Source organism: Anabrus simplex, chromosome 1, assembly GCF_040414725.1.
Source record: "Anabrus simplex isolate iqAnaSimp1 chromosome 1, ASM4041472v1, whole genome shotgun sequence".
In the NCBI taxonomy this organism is placed as follows: Eukaryota; Metazoa; Arthropoda; class Insecta; order Orthoptera; family Tettigoniidae; genus Anabrus; species Anabrus simplex.
The window spans coordinates 404170163-404189036 of NC_090265.1; the positions used below are offsets into that span (position 1 = coordinate 404170163).

Genomic DNA, 18874 nt, shown 5'->3' on the forward strand with positions numbered 1-18874 from the left:
ATGCTTCACCCACTCCAATTCTCTGAGCTCTATTTCCTAGAAATATAGCCACCTATTTAGTCACACTTATTCAGTCCCAGATGCACTCATTTTTGTCAGTAGTCTCTCATGATCTACCCTATCAAAAGTCTTACACAGGTCATTCGCAGTACATTCCATTTGACCTGAGTCTAGAATATCAGTTATGTCTTGCCAGAATCCTACAGGCTGAACTTCAGTGGAATAACTTTTTCTTAACTCGAACTGCCTTCTGTCAAACCAGTTGGTAATTTTGGAAACATGTCTAATATAATCAGGAAGAATGCATTCCCCAAGGTTACATGCAACACTAGTCAATCTGACACTGGCCTGTAGTTATCGACTTTATGTTTATCACCCTTTCTTTCTACACATGGGTTAATATAGCAAGTCTCCATTCATTTGGTATAGCTCCTCCATGCTGACAGTAATCAAGTGAGTACTTTAGATATCGTACCATATCCAGCTGATTTTCTAGTTTTCAACTTTTTGTATTTTATTGTAAATATCTTTGTTATTCTTATGGGTATACCCATGGAGCAGAAAGAGGTTAAAGAAGGTGCCGGGGTGAATGGGTCTAACTACAATATCAAGAATTGAAGTAAAATTGTAAAAGGTTATATTTCTTTTAGAACTTCAAACTTAACAATTGTTCACTGAATGAACATAACAATAAAACATCAGGTACAATGACAATTTCAAAAATTGGAAAATTCAAGATTCTGGGCTACAAGCCCCTAAGATACAAATTTACAATTGAAAGTGGTATTGTTTAGTTAAGGGCAGAAATCTCCTAATGCGAGAGCACTTGCTCCCTAAATTACAATATCTAGCCTTCCAGAGGCACACTTCACTCTTACAAAACTTCGAGAACAGCTTACAGGCTCTCAGTTTCTTCCAGCCTACTCAAGGCAGCATCAAAAACTTACGATCTCTGGCCTCTCAAGGCACAACTTACAAATTGAAAATAATTTTATACAGGGGTATCTAGTACCCAACCTTCAGGGCCTTTGCGAAAAAGAACAGGTTAAATAAACCACCCGAACACAACCTGAATGGATGTGTACACTGCGCTGCAAGATAAGGAAAAAATTAAAATCCTACAGGGCTCTCGGCTGATGAAACAGGGGCTATTCCCAAACTACTTGAGGTGGCACGCATGGAAATAATGGTAATACATTACAGAAAAAAAAGGTTGCTAAATCGCAGACACCTCAAACCAAGATGTAGGGGCGCTCGAGAGGGTAACTCACTCTCTATCCCCGATTTACAATTAAAGATTTTATGAAGTTTTTACATTAGCCAAAAGAAAAGTTACATTTTAGAAAAGTATTGTTACATAATTAAAGATTCAGACCTTCCCCTCGAATAAAGCTGGGGAGGTAGCAAGAAAGATAGAATTTACTTGGTCATTACCTTATAAATGTTCTGCTGCCTTAACACACTCACTTATAAAGACGGCAATCAATTGCAATCACCTGTTGTTACATTTCATTCATCGCTGTCGTGAAGGTCTCCATAACTGCTGCCATCTTCACTGTCTGAACTGCCTTCTGTGTCATGAGACATGCTGTTGCCACTGTTCCTGGTTTCCTGTGCCTATCACAACACCTTCTTATCCAATTCAGAATACTTACCCGTTTGCAGTTTGCAAAAAGATGTAACATTCTTTTGCCGACCATTAGTTTTTCTTGTTGTTTTCACCAGTATCTCATCATGTTTGGTTGAATAGCGAATTAACAGGCGGCGTCCCGCACACCCATTTTTATCGGCAAATGTAAGAACATTTAGTTTAAAAGAAGCAGAATAACTTTTACGCTTACTGGTATTAATGTTACCACTCATATTAGTACAACTAATTCCAATGATATCATAACTTTCCCTGACTACCAGGGGGTTACTGTAATTTGACTGAAAGACCACTGTCTGATAAAATGTATTGATACAAAGACAAGAGTGAGAGGGATGGCTCAAGGTGACTGGCTGGCTTGGAAAGCAGCCGTCGGGCAGGGGTTTCTGAGTTATGTATGTAACAGCAGCTAGCCAAAAACTTTCTTCCGGTTATGAAAGAATGCAGTTTCTTGTACTGTCACCCACAAAGTAACCTATGGTAACAGCAAGTCATACCATATATTCCCGATATTTAATGCAAGAACATCCGCGGAATACCGTATCGAAAATAGCAATAACCTGATAATTTCCCATTGTACAATGCCTAGTAAAAGGAACTCTGTAGTAAACATGCAACATTAGTTACCTGTATTTCGGGTGTAATATGCGAGGCAAAAATTATTTTTCTTTCTCCTGACCAAAAAATTGGGGAGAGTCTTGTATGCAATGGGGTTTTATACATGAGTAAATGCGGTATTGATGGCATTATAATCTGGGACAGCATTAACATGAGGATGGTTCATTACTTCAAGTTTGCGATTGATGTTTAATTGTTGGATATATGCTTCCCATGTTGCACAAAGTTTAGATAAGCCTTTATATTTATTGCTTGTGTACAACATACTGTTAGATGTGTCAGCTAGTAGCTGAAGAATTACCTTCACTGCACTCTTCATTAAATTGTCCCCCTTTATTAAAATTTTCTGAAGATTTCTCTCTATAGCTGTTGCTTGAATGGGATGTATTAAAATGGTACTTATGAAGTGATTTATAACAGTTTATTTTTGTTGTGGTTGCAGCAAATGGGTGGCAGCAAGCAGCAAGTTCTAAATTACTTCTTAGATACAGTAGAACCTCATTAATCTGGACCCATTTGTCTGGACTTAGCTTAATCCAGGCAGCCATTTAATAACAATATATAAATGAAATTACAGTATAAAGCTAAGTTACGAGCTCAGAAACCTCTGAAATGGATTAATATAACCAGGATGAAGCAGGTGATATTAACCCTAAGCCAAAACTTAGTGAAATTAAAGACCCATCATCAAATACGCTGAAGATAACAACGATGAAAACACATCTGCATATTACGAACATTTGAGGCATCTGCGTGAGTTAATTATTAAATAAATTAATATCAAAGGAAGACAACAAAACATTGGCATTTTCTTCAAACCAGTAAGCCTATCGAGTGTGGTTAATGAAGGTGCACCTTAATTGTCATGTTCTAATTCTGTACTGCACTAGTTATTCTGTATAGTGTAAGGCCAAATACTGTATTTCATTATACTAAATAACCTTTGTATTTCTTAAATTTAAAATACTGTAGTGTACATGTTCTTTGTACTGAACAGAGTGTTTAATTATGTACCTTGGCTTATTTTGTAAGTTACTTTGTTTAATCCGGACTTTCATTAGTTCGGACAACCTAGAGCCTCAATTACTCCAGATTAATGAGGTTCTACTGTACTCTAACATCAGCATCCTATTGAATGACGCACCCAGATATTTAACTTCTTCATCACTGCCAATACTTGCGATATTTCCACCGATTGTTGGATTTTTATCTGAGACTAGCTTCATATCCAACTTCACATGGTCTAACATTTACAAAGGCCTCAAACTTTATGAAGTTTCTCGCCTTGTAAAATAGTGCACATATTGTCATATTACAGTATATTGTACTGATGTAACAGGGTTATATGTGCTCTCTCCATGGGTCTTCTGGTTGCTAAGTTTCCCAGATTTGGTATTATGTTCCCCACTTCCTTTCCACACTTATCAAAGACATCTCACCGCAAGTAGGCTACACAATGCTCATAGTCTCGATGTCCAAAGCCTATCAGTGAAATACCAGTACCACCAGAGCTTCACCTGGATTTCGCATCTGTAAAATCTGGGGCTGCCTTGGTTCGAAGGGTAAGAAATTTTTTAGTGTGAGGTAGGTCTACAGGAATGATATTGTTGACATGCAAGTCAACCACATGTTGTCAGTTCTGAAGATTTTCACAAGGTTAGTCAGGTGACGTGAGTTTTTAAAATCTTTATTGAAGTTATTTGGGTGTTTCACAATTTCTGTTGCCTCTTGAATGATTCTGGCTTAAAATGTTTTTCAATACAAGTACATTTGTTTCATTTATAAGGAACTAGCAGTAGTACCCAGCTCTGCTTTAATGTTTATTTTTTAAAAATTAAATTGTAATTATTTAATATTTATTTTTAGGACTTGTATTACCTGTTTGAAGTGAATTTTTAAAGATTTCTTTATAGTGATGTTGATTGATATTTCACAAACTCTTTTGTAGATTTAGAAATACAGGGTGTTTAAAATGAATATACGTATTACAAAGTATTATTTTGTCCAAACTATCGATCGCTGCACCTTGGCTCGGCTCTTGGAGAAACGAATACATAGTCTAGTTTATATTAATAGCCGCTAGATATCAGTTGTCTTCTGTTTTGCTTGGTAACCGTCATATGTTTAAAATGGCTACTTCGCAGCAAAAATAATTTTGTGTTCTTGAGTTTGCGAAATGCAATTCCGTGATTACAGTTCAAAGATATTTCAGGTTGAGGTACCAAATTGCTCCTCCGAATGGGTGGATCATTTGCAGATGGTATCAACAGTTTGTAGATACAGGATGTATATGTAAAGGAGAGAGTCCTGGCCGCCCTCATGTTCCTGAAGAAAATGTTGCACGAATTGAAACTGCTTTCCAACGTAGTCCTTCAAAATCAACTCCTCATACCAGTCGGCAGTTACAGCTGCCTACAACAACAGTTTGGCGTGTTTTGAGACATCGGTTGGTTATGAAACCGTACAAGTTACAGCTGTTACAAGCTCTGCGTCCTGATGACAAACGCAAACATGTGGCAGTTTGTAATGAGATTCTTGATGCTATTGACGATGATAACACCTTTGCACAATGCATCGTGTTCAGTGTTGAAGCGACTTTCCATGTTAGCTGTCAGGTGAACAAACACAGTGTTCAAATTTGGGGCCTACAGAACCCACATGCAGTCATTGAACATGTACGAGATTTGCCTGAAGTCAATGTGTTTTGTGCGATATCCAGATCATCTGTTTACAGCCCATTCTTCTTTGATGGAAACACGGTTAACGGTCAGCAGTATCTCGCTATGTTACAAAACTGGTTGTTTCCGAGGCTGCACGAAGACAACTTCATTTTTCAACAAGACTACTGGAGTCGCCAAGTGCGTGAATAATTGAATGAAATTCTACCGAACCGTTGGATTGGTCATCAAGGAGCTGGCGACTTAGCATGGCTCCACGGTCACCGGATTTGACACCCTGTGACTTCTTCCTGTGGGGTTTCGTTAAAGACAACGTTTATGTACCACTACTCATACAGAACCTGGAAGAGATGAAGAATCGGATCTGTACTGCCATAACATCAGTGACGAAGGACATGCTTGCCCGAGTATGGGAGGAATTTGAGTATCGATGTGATATTGTTCGTGTCGCTGATGGAGGACATATTGAACTTCTGTAATCTGAACTTGAGAGGTTCCTAAATATGTGTGTAAAGTTTCATGTTCGTATGTCTTACAGTTTAATAAATATATGCATTTGAAATACGTTTATTCTTTTTTTAAACACCCTGTATTGTTATGTGTATAATTTTAAGTTTTAGTTTAAGATAGTTCCACGTTAAGCCAGAGGTACTCAGCTGGGCGCCTGTTGAGGCTAGCCAGTGTGGCCAGGCTGGATTGACGTAAATGTGGGCAGCTTATGTAGCAAGCACACATCACAGTGAAGCGAGAGAGCGAACACACTTGGTATGGAAGTAGAACAGTGATGTTAGATTGCGATTACGAATCTCTCCTCCACTACTCAGCAAAATGTTGACTGTGATACAGTATTTAGAAAGAAAGACATGTAATTGAAGGAAAACCAACCTTTTCAAGATATTTTGGTTTGATTTATATTGTGCTCAATATAAACACTCAGTTTTATATTTATACATATAAAGAAAGCTGACACATTACAATTTACAAAAATATGGGGTTTAAGCTTACAAGCTACAATTAACAATTCCTTGGACAGTATTTCCATTAAGAAAAGTTGATTCTGCAGCACCTTATAAAACTTAAAAGGGAAAATTGTAATTCATTCCCTGTAGAATACAAAAATATTTGAGGTTGCAACTCTTTATTGCATCCGGTCAAAATACATAAACTGCAATGAACAGTAATAACTTATTTCTTACAAAATAAAATCAGCACTTTGAAAATTAATACTTATATGAATGTTTTCTGTCCTTAACTTCCGTACTCTGTCACCTCCCATCTCTTGTATTGTAGTTGCCAAATTTTCCCTTTCAATTCAAAATTTAATGTTGTATTATTTGTTTCTGTGCGATAAGATGCTGAATATCGGTGATAATATTTTTAGAGGAATGTGTCTATTTTTAAATATTTTCAGGGCAGAGAAAATCATTTTGCACAGATACGTGGAACCAAAAATGCTAATTATCATAACTGCTCGCCAACATAGACGTGGAAATCGGTCTTGCTGGACAAATTAATAAAAATCAGCTACGTTAAGGGCCACTCTTCACGTCTCGTGGAGAAAGTTGCCACACTAAAGATCGTCGATTAACTCCAATTGGATGTCGGAAGGTGCTGAGTTACAATCAGTTAAAATTGGCAAAGCAAATATATGGAAAAGCGATTGAAGATGACCTGTTTCATGAAATCTTTCACTAAAAGCATCAAATAATTTGTTACGAGACTGAATGAAAATCTGCCACATGATATTGTGATCTTGAAATTGTTTTCTCCACAGTTCGAATTTCAACGTGAAAGACTGCCCTTTATCAAGCATTGTAACAACCAGTTGATCTCTACCCTACAATGATGTATCAAGATGGCTGGTGATATCTGTAAGAGAGGCCAAGTCAACGATCCAGGCTGGATCAGAAAGTTCAAGGACAGGTTTTGCCTTCATATCCATGAATATCCTTATCTCTTCAATCAGCTCAATGAATCGCTTAACAGTCTTATCCCAAAATAAGGAATATCCTGATATCTGTTTTCAGTGAGGTCAGAAATTCATGGAACTGTCTATGAGTGAGACCAATATGCCCTAAAAAATTGCTGGGCTGAGTGGATCAGTGGTTGGGGCGCTGGCCTTCTGACGCCAACGTGGCAGGTTAAATCCTGGCTCAGTCCAGTGGTATTTGAAGGTGCTAAAATATGTCGTGTTGGTAGACTTACTGGCACATAAAAGAACTCCTGCTGGACTAAATTCCAGCACCTCGGCAGCTCCGAAAACCATAAAAGTAGTTAGTGTAATGTACAGTAAATAACATTATTATTATTATTATTATTATTATTATTATTATTATTATTATTATTATTATTATTATTATTATTATATTATTATATTATTATTATTATTATTATTATTATTATTATTATTATTATTATTATTATTATTATTATTATTATTATTATTATTATTATTAAAGGTAGCAGGTAGGGACCCTCTTTGGAGGTAGCCCTGCCCAGGGATTGGCGCCCCTGCCTATGTGAGTCCCAGAGCACACTGACCCGGTGTGTAGCATCTGGTAAGGGTCCCAGCTCAGGGTTACGAGTGAAGCCCTCAACGGAATCTACAGCAGAGAAGATGGACTTCTGAATGGTGGAGATTGCGGAAGAGGCAGCCCAGTGCGGCCTAAGTAATTGCTGGCAGTAGCTCTAAAATGCCTTTTGGAGTGGCGACCCCATTGTAATCAACGCTCCTGAATAAGATTCGGAGTGGCCAACCCTGAAGGCGTTTAGTCTTCACCCCTAGTAAATTTCTTTACTAGTTCGCATACGATGATAAACAACGACGCAGATGTCACTACCCCAGGGAGTATCCAATCTCCCGTCACCAACGGTGGCGCATTCAGGCCTTCGGATTCTGGGGAGCCTGACGTCATCGTGCGGGGAAAGTCGGAGTTTCCCAATATCACCAACCTATTGAGGCCCAAAACTGTCACACACTCAGGAACCATCAATATTCAAACCCTCTGTAAGACCGGAAAACTCAAGCAATTGACCGACATCCTGCATAAGCGCAAAATTGCAATAACAGCAGTCCAAGAAACCCGATTTACTGATGATGTGGCTTTTGAGTCAGAAGGTTATAGAGTAATCAAGAGGAAACCAGCGTCTAAGAACACACATGGCTCCAGCGTTTTTGGTACAGCGTTTTTAGTACGATGTGATATAATGGATTCTGTCATCGGATTTACATCAGCTAGCGAACGCATCTCTGTGTTATTTCTAAGATGTGGCAACAAGGGATACTCTATTGTAAATGCACATGCTCCAGTTAATGATGACAATAAGAAGAACCCTGAAAAGGTCGAAAGTTTTTGGCAGATGGTAGAAGACGAGATCGGTAAGATCCCCGGTCACCATGTCAAAATACTCGTAGGTGACTTCAACGCTCAACTGGGAAAAGAACGGCAGTACCAAGATATACTGGAGCCTTACACAGCACGTAGACGAACAAACACCAACGGCAAGCGCTTAATTGAACTGTGTAGATTATATCAGTTGAAGATCATGTCCACAGTTTTCCCCAGAAAGCCAAAATACCAGACCACTTGGCAATCACCAAACTCAGCTATAGGATCATTTCAAATCGATCATGTTGCAATCAGTGTAAAATGCAGGAAAGAGATCATGAATGTCAGAGTTCGTAAAGGTTGAAATGTTGATTCTGACCATTTCTTCACACAAATAAAGACCATATTACTGCCCAAACGAAATATACCTTCTACCACAGTTCCACCAAGGATTGATCCCCAATTCCTGTCGGAGAATAAAGAACGTTTTGCAACTGACATCTCACAGAAAGATATGAAAGACTGGAACCAACTGAAGTCCACCATATGCGAAACGACCAATAACCTCGGACAACCTCGAAGGAAGAGACGACATAGATGGTGGAATACTGAATGCGATCTTGCAGTTGATGAGCGCGCCGCAGCGTGGACGAAGTGGTACTCGACTAAACGAAAGGAAGACTGGCAAAATTTCAGAATGATGCGGAAACTGTCAAGTAAGACCATCAGACGTGTGAAAAGATCTTACGATCGGTCAAGACTGGAGAAATTAGATGAAGAATTCAAAATGTACAACACCAGAAACTTTTATCGGGCCTTCAAAGATGAACTGTTGGGTTATAAACCACAATGTCTTCACTTTAAGAATACAGACGGGGAGTTGGTCACCTGTAACCGCCAGAACGTGGAACTTTTGGCAAACTACTTTGAGCAGCTGCTCAATTGCGAAGAGCCCACGGAAAGATTACTGTTAAAGATCCTCCAGAGATACACCTCCCATCTAACCCACCAACAATGCAGCAAGTTGCTAATGCCATCGGACATCTTAAGAACTGCAAGGCACCCGGGGAAGATGGCATCATTGCGGAAGCTCTAAAAGCGGGTGGAAATACGATCACAGAGGCCATACACCAGATCTTGATCGACTGCTGGGAGACTGGCAGGATCCCTGATGACTGGAAATCAGCTATCATACACCCTTTACATAAAAAAGGTGACCGCAGTGATGTCAACAACTACCGAGGGATATCTCTACTGTCAGTAGCATACAAAGTGCTGTCAAGGATTTTACTGGACAATGTAGAAAGCCAATGTGATCCAACGATTGGTGAATATCAAGGAGGATTTCGGCGGGGACGGTCCTGTACTGAGCAGATCTTCAACCTAAAAACCATTCTCCAACTAAAACAAGTAAGGAGTATGAACATCGCTGTGGTTTTCGTCGACTTTAAAAAAGCTTATGATTCCATCGACCGCCAGACACTCTTCTCCGTACTGCAAGAACGAGGTGTTGATTACAACACACGCACTCTCATCCAACAGACTCTTGCGGATACAACATCTAAGGTGAAGTTCAGGGGAGAACTATCTCGGAGTTTCAAGATAAAGACTGGAGTACGACAGGGTGATGGCCTCTCACCCATTCTGTTTAATCTAGTGCTTGATAAAGTCATCAAGAACTGGGAATGTACACTGAGGAATCTAGAAATCAAACCAGTTGCCATTGGAGCCAGACCCGAAAGATTGAAATCAGGTGCCTAGCATTCGCAGATGACATTGCAATCCTAACCAACAACTCTAAGGATGCTGTCATTGCTATTGAAGCCCTGCACGAGATAGCGGTGAAGGCAGGATTACACATATCGTACGACAAAACTAAGTACTTTGAGACTCGGCATCCCGGAAACCCCCCTTTGACGACCATACATGGAACGATTGGGAAAGTCAGTCGCTTCCGCTATCTTGGTGAATGGGTCCACCCCAATTGTAGAGATGGTACATCCATCCTAGAAAGGTGTAACAAACTCAATGCAGTGAACCAACTATCCCACAACCATTATAATAAGAGGTGCATTTCGAAAAATGCTAAGATCTGTCATTACAAAACTGTTGTCAGACCACAGTTTTTGTACGCCTCAGAGACCCTCCTGATGAACAAAAAAGGTACCATGGATGATCTAGAGAAAGCTGAAAGACGTATCCTCAGGAAAATTCATGGGCCGAGATTGCTCCCAGATGGAACCTACAGACTTAAATCAAACTCTGAGCTGTATCGACAGTTAGAATCAGCCAATACCAGCATGCGACGTAGGAGGCTTAAGTTCTACGAACACCTACAACGAATGGACAGCAACAGGCTTACCAAGAAGATCTTTTCTTTGGTTAAAAGCTACAAGACTGGTAGCTTGTGGCTTAATGAAGTACAGAGGGACTTGGATTCAGTTGGGATTTCAGACATTGATATAGAAGATTGTTCCAAATTTTGTGCTATAGTACAGTCTTGGACCCCACCACCTAGAGTTCCTAGAAATCGGAAACCCCTTTCACAGGAGAGAAAGGAGAAATTATCAGCAGGGTTCAAGAGATATTGGGAACGAAGAAGAGCATCGAGGAAGAACTAGTCATCAGCGCTCCTTAGTGGGCTTAAATCACTAATTATTATTATTATTATTATCATTATTATTATTATTATTATTATTATTACTATTATTATTATTATTATTATTATTATTATTATTTCCTTAATAAATTCACTACATTAACCACAACATTCATAGAAAGGTCAAATTTTAGTCTCTTGGCACAAAGTGCCTCTTGGTGAATAACACAGTGTATGAACAGAAGTTCATATCCTGAAGGTAATTTTGACCTTAAATGTGCCAAGAATCCAGTTTTATTGCCTATCATTGCAGGAGCTCCATCAGTGGCTACTGACACCAATGTATTCCACGGTAATTCCACCTTTCTTATAGCTTCCTCAACATGACGAAAAACATGCTCTCCAGATTTAGTAGCTCTTCCATAATTTGAAGATCTTTGTCCACCCCTTGAATAAATACTGCAATCTTCTCCAAGTTCTTCTATGCATCGAGCAATAGTTGCTAGAAACTGGTTAATTTGACTGAATATGCCCCTTTCAGTTGGGTATATACATTCCACAGCTATATCGATGCATTCTTTCACGAATGGTCTCGTAGAAAATGGTTTCAACTGCTGTGCAATTAAGTATGTGATTATGTAGCAAGCCCTTAAAGTTGCACCAGCAAATCTTTTCCATCCTGTATGGAGGAATACAATATATAATCTTTTTTATTACTTACTACCAGTATGGAAACGTGACTCATATTATTCCTGTAACTTTGGTAATAATACATAAATAATTCTTACATCGTTCAAATGTTTTATCAGATCATCAACCATTTTAATTTGATCATCCTATTCAACAGTTTCATGTGAATGAAGTGGCATTCTGTCTTTGATATAACAGACTGCCCACATTTAGCACAATCTCATGCTTGCAAAAAAAAAAAAAAAAAAAAAAAAAAAAAAAAAAAAAAATTCTTCCCACTGGCTCTCTGTTGTCAGATTTGGCGAGGGTCCTCTTTCTTTCATTATTTTCTGCCTCCATTTCAAACTCGGGTATTGCTGCAGTTCGAAGAACTTCACCCAACTTCACGGCCTGTGATGTAACATCACTGTAGTTGAAAAGCATATGCTCATTGCCTGTCTGCCCACCTGCTTACAGTGCTGTGTGCCTGCGGGATGAAATGCCCAGCATGAGCACCTCAGCGTTAAACTATTTCCTTGTGGCAGCCCAGATTGTTTGGGAAGTAGTCGTTAATCCTTTCAAACAAATAATAAAAGTAAGTTTTAGTTATACAGTGTGTATTTACGCGTATGATGTACACGATTCCAAATTCCAGCTGACACTGGGACTGTCACCAATCAGCCTAGGGACCCTGACAACTGTGGAATCAACATTGATCTGTCATTGTGGACATTTCCTTTTTTCACCCCTTCTGAACCCCCATACCAATAGAGGCTGAACTTGGTCTATCTGTTTTAGATTCCTCGAGCATAAGCAAGGGATCACTTTGTTGACTAACACACTGCTAAATGGAGTGAGTGTGCACTAAAAGCCATATGCCATTTCATTTCATTGCTTTTTAATAAAAATTCAAATAAATAAATAAATAAATAAATAAATAAATAAATAATTAAATGAATAAATTTAAAAACTGCAAAGCGCCAGGAGAAGATCAGACTGTTGCGGAAATCAGGAAATATGCAGGAACATCAGCAAAAGGTGCCCTCCATCAACAACTTGTCTCTATCTGGATTAAAGAAGAACCAGCAGAACACTGGACAACAGCCCTCATTCACCCACCCGCTCCTAGACATAACATACAAAATATTTTCAATAATCATCCTTAATAGGATAAGTTTACAACTTGAGAAAGAACTAGGAGAATATCAAGGAGGTTTCAGACCCTGAGGAGCTGTCCTGGTCAGATCATGAGTCTTAAGTTGATAATGGACTATAACAGGAAAAGAAACAGAGATATGCTGATAACATTTGTAGATTTCAAGAAAGCTTATGATTGCATCCATAGAGAATCTCTGTTTAAAATTTTAAGACACCTTGGACTACATCCCAAATTAATAAACATGATAAAATTGACTCTCACTAACACCAAATCAAAAGTGAAGTTTAGGGGTGAAACATCAGAGACATTTGAAATTAAAACTAGACTACAGCAGGGAGATGGGCTCTCACCACTATTATCTAATTGTGCTCTAGAAATGATAATGAGGGAATGGTTTAGGAAATGTCCCCCCAAAATAAAGATTGGCCGAAAAATTGAAACAAATTGCCTAGGTTTCGCTGATGATTTAGCATTACTAGCAGTGGACATAAAAGAAGAAAAAACCCAGATATCAGAACTTTTAAATATTGCAAATAAAATTGGCCTCAAAATATCATTTGAAAAAACAGAAATTATGTCACAAAAACCAACACAACAAAAAGAAGTTACCATAAATGGTAATAAAATCAAAATAGTAACTCGTTTGAAATATCTTGGAGAAGCAATAACACATAACCTAAATGAAAAAATCTCAATCCAAACAAGAACAAATAGATTAGCTAAAGCACAAAAATTAACATGGGATATCTACAAAAAGAAATGGCTATCAATAAATGCAAAAATAAAACACTACAACCGGTTATAAAACCAGAAGCTACATATGGAGCAGAAACACTTTTTCACCTGAATAAACAATCAATGACTGACAGACTTCAATTAATTGAAAGGAGGATTGGAAGAACCTACATCAACAAAAAATACCAGAAAGATGGACAGTGGCTGTTAATACCTAACAAAGTCGTGTACAAAGAGCTAGAACCCATTACAGATACTATGCATAAGAGGAGACTGGGATTCTTTGGACATATTATGAGGATGTAGGATTCGAGACTTCTGAAACAACTAGTACAACACAATCTCGTCTCAAAAAATACCACAACAGGATGTAAATGGATCAGAGAAGTAAGAGAGGATCTGAAGGAAATAGGCCTTACAACAGAAGACACCACAAATAAGATAAAATTGAATACAAAACTCAAGAATACAAACCTCAGCTTTACCCTTACACAAAACAAACCATCAACACGCATAATTTCAACTGAGGAAAGGGCACGAAGATCAGAGCGTGTGAAGAAGTATTGGGAGGACCGCAAAGCCCGAACAATCCCTTCAAAGAAACCTGAATGACGGACTGACTAAAGTGATCCTATGTGGTCATAAAAGAAGACGAAGAAAAAAATTCAAATGATTGCCTGTTGTTTCCTGCAATTGTTCTTCTTGCGAGCTTAATTCAATCATCAACATGGCTTCAAGCGGTCCCTGCTCGGATGAAACTCACTGGAGTCCACGACCTTCAAACTAATACAAGAAACTGAAAAACATAGCACATTGCAGTGCTCTAATGTATATACACATAAACCTATACTTTGGTGCTATGCACAACCATTATGCTGATAAGGCTATGGAAATATGTATCCAGTAACCATAAGAATATCTCCTCGGCCAAACATTGTGATTAGGTTATTTCTAATGATTTTCATTCGGGGACTGAATATTTCCCTTTAATGAGGGCTGAATTTAATGGATCACTGCATTTTTATATACAAATAGGCCTTCCTTCAGAGAGAATGATGAAAGGGACCTCTTGGGCTGACAGTCATGGTTATGGCCAGTCATTTTTAATCCATTTCCTAGAGCAGAGGTAGCATGGTGCCAATATCTCAAAAACAGTTGATTTTAGAGCCTTAGAATGTGGTTTTGGGATCCCGCAGAGAAATGCCAAATTTCGCATTGTGAGGTTTAAAGTGACCTTTGTCTCATCCTTGTAAGTATAGAAAATTTAGTTCAGATAGGTGAAACAATATAGGTTTGTATAAGGAACAGACAAATAGACTTTCTGCTCTATATATAGATTAATTTTCCATTTTGGATGATAATAGCTGTAGATTTCTAGATTTATTGAAGGTACTTGTGACCAAGAGCAAGGCTGCTTCTTTGTTATTTCCAACAATTGTTATCTTCATAATAGGACTGGATTCAGTACCAGATTTTTCATGGCTTAAGTTGTTATTTTTCTGATAAAGTGACTAAAGACATTAATAGGGAAGATCATACACTAATTCCAATTACATTTCTTAACTACATGAAAAGGTGTGAGAATTTCCAACTTCTAAAATATTCAAACATTTAGTGGTTGTAGCGGATATGTTTTGGTATTTACTCATTATGGTACGTTCTAGATTTAGTTTTTACCAAAAATTAATGTAATTTAGGAATTTAAGTTTTGACTGTTCAGAGTTATCTTCAGCCTACAAATATAACAGAAAAGCATGCTAATTTTTGTTATATAAGTACAGACTCCACGACTCCACATTCAGTATCTAATCTTAAATACTAAAGAGCTGGACTGAGTGGCTCAAACGGTTGAGCCACTGGCCTTCTGACCCCAACTTGATAGGTTCAATCCTGGTTCAGTCCGTGATATTTGAAGGTGCTCAAATAGTCAGCCTTGTGTCAGTAAATTTCCTGGCACATAAAAGAACCCCTGTGGAACAAAATTCTGGCACCTCAGTGTCTCCGGAAACCATCAAAAAGTAGTTGGTGGAATGTAAAAGCAATAACATCATTATTGAATACTAAGGTACATTAAAATATAAAAAATATAAAATTAAAAAAATTAAACATACATTCAATAGAATGAAGTTTTAATGTCAACACAAAGTACGGACAAAGGAAAATCAGGCAGCGGAATTTAGGTAAGGGATGGAACTGTACAATTTATTGAGCACAGAGTGGTCAGGAAAGGAAGTTTGTTCATTCATGTTTCTTGGTTATTTTTGACACACTTTAGTATTTCTAAAGGAATTTAATATGGAGCCCTTAATTTCAATTTGAAGAATTTTGATGTGCTGATCTGGATTGAAGAAATGATTGCTTGTTACAAGGTGTTCGGTGAATTGCAACTCTGTGGGCTTATGTAATTTCCATTATGTAATATGTTCTTACATCCTGATTTTAAAATTTTGACCTGTCCGACAGATGTAAATGAAGTTGCAGTCACCGCATTGCCATTTATCTGCACCACTGTTATTTACTTTACTGATGGTATCCTTATTTTCAATATTTTTGAGAAATAATAATTACATTTAAACACTACATAATAACCCTGATTTTATAGAAGAGTTCCTAGTTTTTCAGAAACTGGACCATAGCATGGTAGAACTGCCCACTTTTTCTTCTCATGATGGAGTGATGAGTACACTGAAATAATATTTAATTTCTTCTGTTTTTGAGTTGCTAATATGTCAGTGAGGTTCATCTTGCAGCCATTGTTCACTGCAGTGTCTTTAACCCTATGGAGTTCTTTATAAAAATCTGACTGATTTTGGGGTACAGAAAGAAGTAGCTTGTATTGGAAGGGTGGCATGAATTATATGGAATTATTAAATACCTAGAAATGGGTTTCCTGTAGATGCTAAATGTATGGATGTTTTGAGAGTGACCAATAGTTAAAACAAGAAAATTTAAGTTAGTGTTGGTGACGTCGTGAACAACCAGGCTCATGGGGAGGAGGATGTTGGTGAAATTACCCTTGATGAAGTGAAAAGAATATGGTATTAACTCTATTGTCATAAAGTAGCTGGAATAGATGACATTAGACCTGAAATGGTGAAGTATAGTGGAAAGGCAAGGCAAGGCTTCTTGCTTGTTGCTTGTTTTAAGGGGCCTAACATCGAAGGTCATCGGTCCGCAGGTGAGGCTTCATAGAGTAATAAGATTAGCATGGATTGTTAGTAAAGTTTGTAAAGTACCTTCTGATTGGACAAAAGCAGTAATCACACCTGTCTATAAGCAAGGGAATAGGAAGGAACCAGACAAGGTGTTCACTGGCTTCTTGGAAGGGAGGGTGTGATCAGTGATTAAGGGGAGGTTAGATGAAAATCAGTGTGTTTTCAGACCACATAGGAGCTTTCGTGATCAGATTTTCAGTATGGGCCAGGTAATAAAAAAAAATTTTAATGTTATGAGAGGAATAGACCATTTTTACGTTTTGTAGATCTAGAGAAAGCGTGTGACAAAGTATCGAGGGGAAAGATGTTCGCCGTACTGGGTGACTACAGGATTAAAGGTAGATTATTAGAATCGATCAAAGGCATTTATGTTGATAATTGGGCTGCAGTGAGAATTGATGGTAGAATGAGTTCTTGGTTCAAGGTACTTACAGGGGTTAGACAAGGCTCTAATCTTTCACCTTTGTTCATAGTTTACATGGATCATCTGCTCTGAAAGCTTTTTTCTTTTTTACAATTGGCAACAGTGGAATAGGAAAGGGCTTGGAGTGGGAAGGAAGTGGCCATAGCCTTAATTAAGAGGAGACATAGGCAGTTTTACAGTAAGAAATTCAAATACGTGTAACTCGTACAATTTTTCACATCTGACTGAAATTTAATACACATATTAACAATCCCTTGGAACATCTTTTTGTAGTTTTCCAGATTTTTTTTATAACTTACAGGGGAGTTATCACCATTTCATTTTTTTGTACACTGATGTTTTTCGGTACACTTTCCTTGTACATTTGGGTATAGAGTGTTAATTTTTATGTATAGAACTAATCTGTGTTAGTAATGAAACATTTAAATACAGCAAATTTTTGGATAAGGATTTCACTGATTTCGTATGAAATTTTGAACTTTAAGAAACATTTTTTCAAAAAAAATTATTGGACATTTTTCAACACAAACTTTTTTTGTAAGCATCATATTAAAACACCGTGGCAATAAAATCTTCACACTAGTTAGGAGTACAAATGTGTAAAAGTTTGTTAATATCCATTCCGTAGATCTTGAGAAAAATGTACCCAAAATGTTAAAAATGTTTAACTCAGAAATTTCAATGTTAATTTTTCATTATTCATTACCTTAGTTAAAACTGCCCATAACCATTTTCCCCTCTCTTCTTCTTCGTCCTCTGCTGCTCTCTTGTTTGACCTTCTTCTTTTCGTGGAGGATTGTTCTATGATTTTCATAGATACTTCAGCCTTCGTAATCCTTCGCTCATCAATGGCTCTCAGTATTTCACATGTGAATACTTCAGGTGTGAGTCCCAGTCTCTTGAGGATAGAAATTCTTGCCAAATTCCCATCGTTGAAAACTGCTGCAGCATCTAGGGCACCAATCTTCACTACCAAGTTGGACACAAACGCTGTTTTGGGATATCTTTCCAAATGAGAGCACTGAAACTCTCATTTGGATTTTGGGTTTACCCATGCATACACTTCTTCAGCAATTCTGGTTATGGTAGAGCACAGTAGATAGTCTTAATTGCTAGTGAAACTGATTCTGAGAGGCTGTTTTTGTAAGTGTAAGTCTTGCCAGTTTCCTTGGCTTTCAAGTACTTGCACCACTCAACAGAGCAGAGGTAATGTTGAGGGGGTATTATCAGTGGAAAGATAGTGGTACCATGGAGCCCACGCAACTCTTCTCATTCTCTCTGTTGAGTTGTTTCTTGTGGCACTACCATAAAACACCTGCAGACTATCAATTCTCTTCTTAGTCAACCTATTTTTAACTCCAGTAGGCTTCACATCTGCTATTATTTTGTTTTTATTTTCTACGACAATTCACCTCAGTCGTACACTCATTCCTTTTTGTACGTGACCTTTGCACTCCAGCTTTTCTAGCTTACAGTCCTACCCATAGGGCTGACTTTCATCTACAGATTTGAATGCACATGAATCCCCATCTCCCAAGTACTTCACATATATCATCCCATACTTGTGCAAGGAGCAATGGAAAATTAACTTCATACTTGCAGATTCCATCCCACTGTCCGGCTCCATGGCTAAATGGTTAGCGCGCTGGTCTTTGACCACAGGGGTCCCGGGTTCGATTCCCGGCAGGGTCGGGAATTTTAACCTTAATTGGTTAATTTCTCTGGCACGGGGGCTGGGTGTATGTGCCGTCTTCATCATCATTTCATCCTCATCATGACGCGCAGGTCACCTATGGGTGT

At 38.2% G+C, this 18874-nt stretch overlaps 1 protein-coding gene and 1 pseudogene across 1 annotated transcript in view; one reads left to right on the forward strand and one right to left on the reverse strand.

Annotated features, from left to right (window-relative positions):
• LOC136856856 (SID1 transmembrane family member 1) overlaps positions 1–18874 on the forward strand; it is a 162472-nt gene that overhangs the window by 108793 nt on the left and 34805 nt on the right. The gene's annotated exons all lie outside the window — the stretch shown is intronic.
• LOC136857960 (uncharacterized) lies at positions 1510–18347 on the reverse strand (annotated as a pseudogene).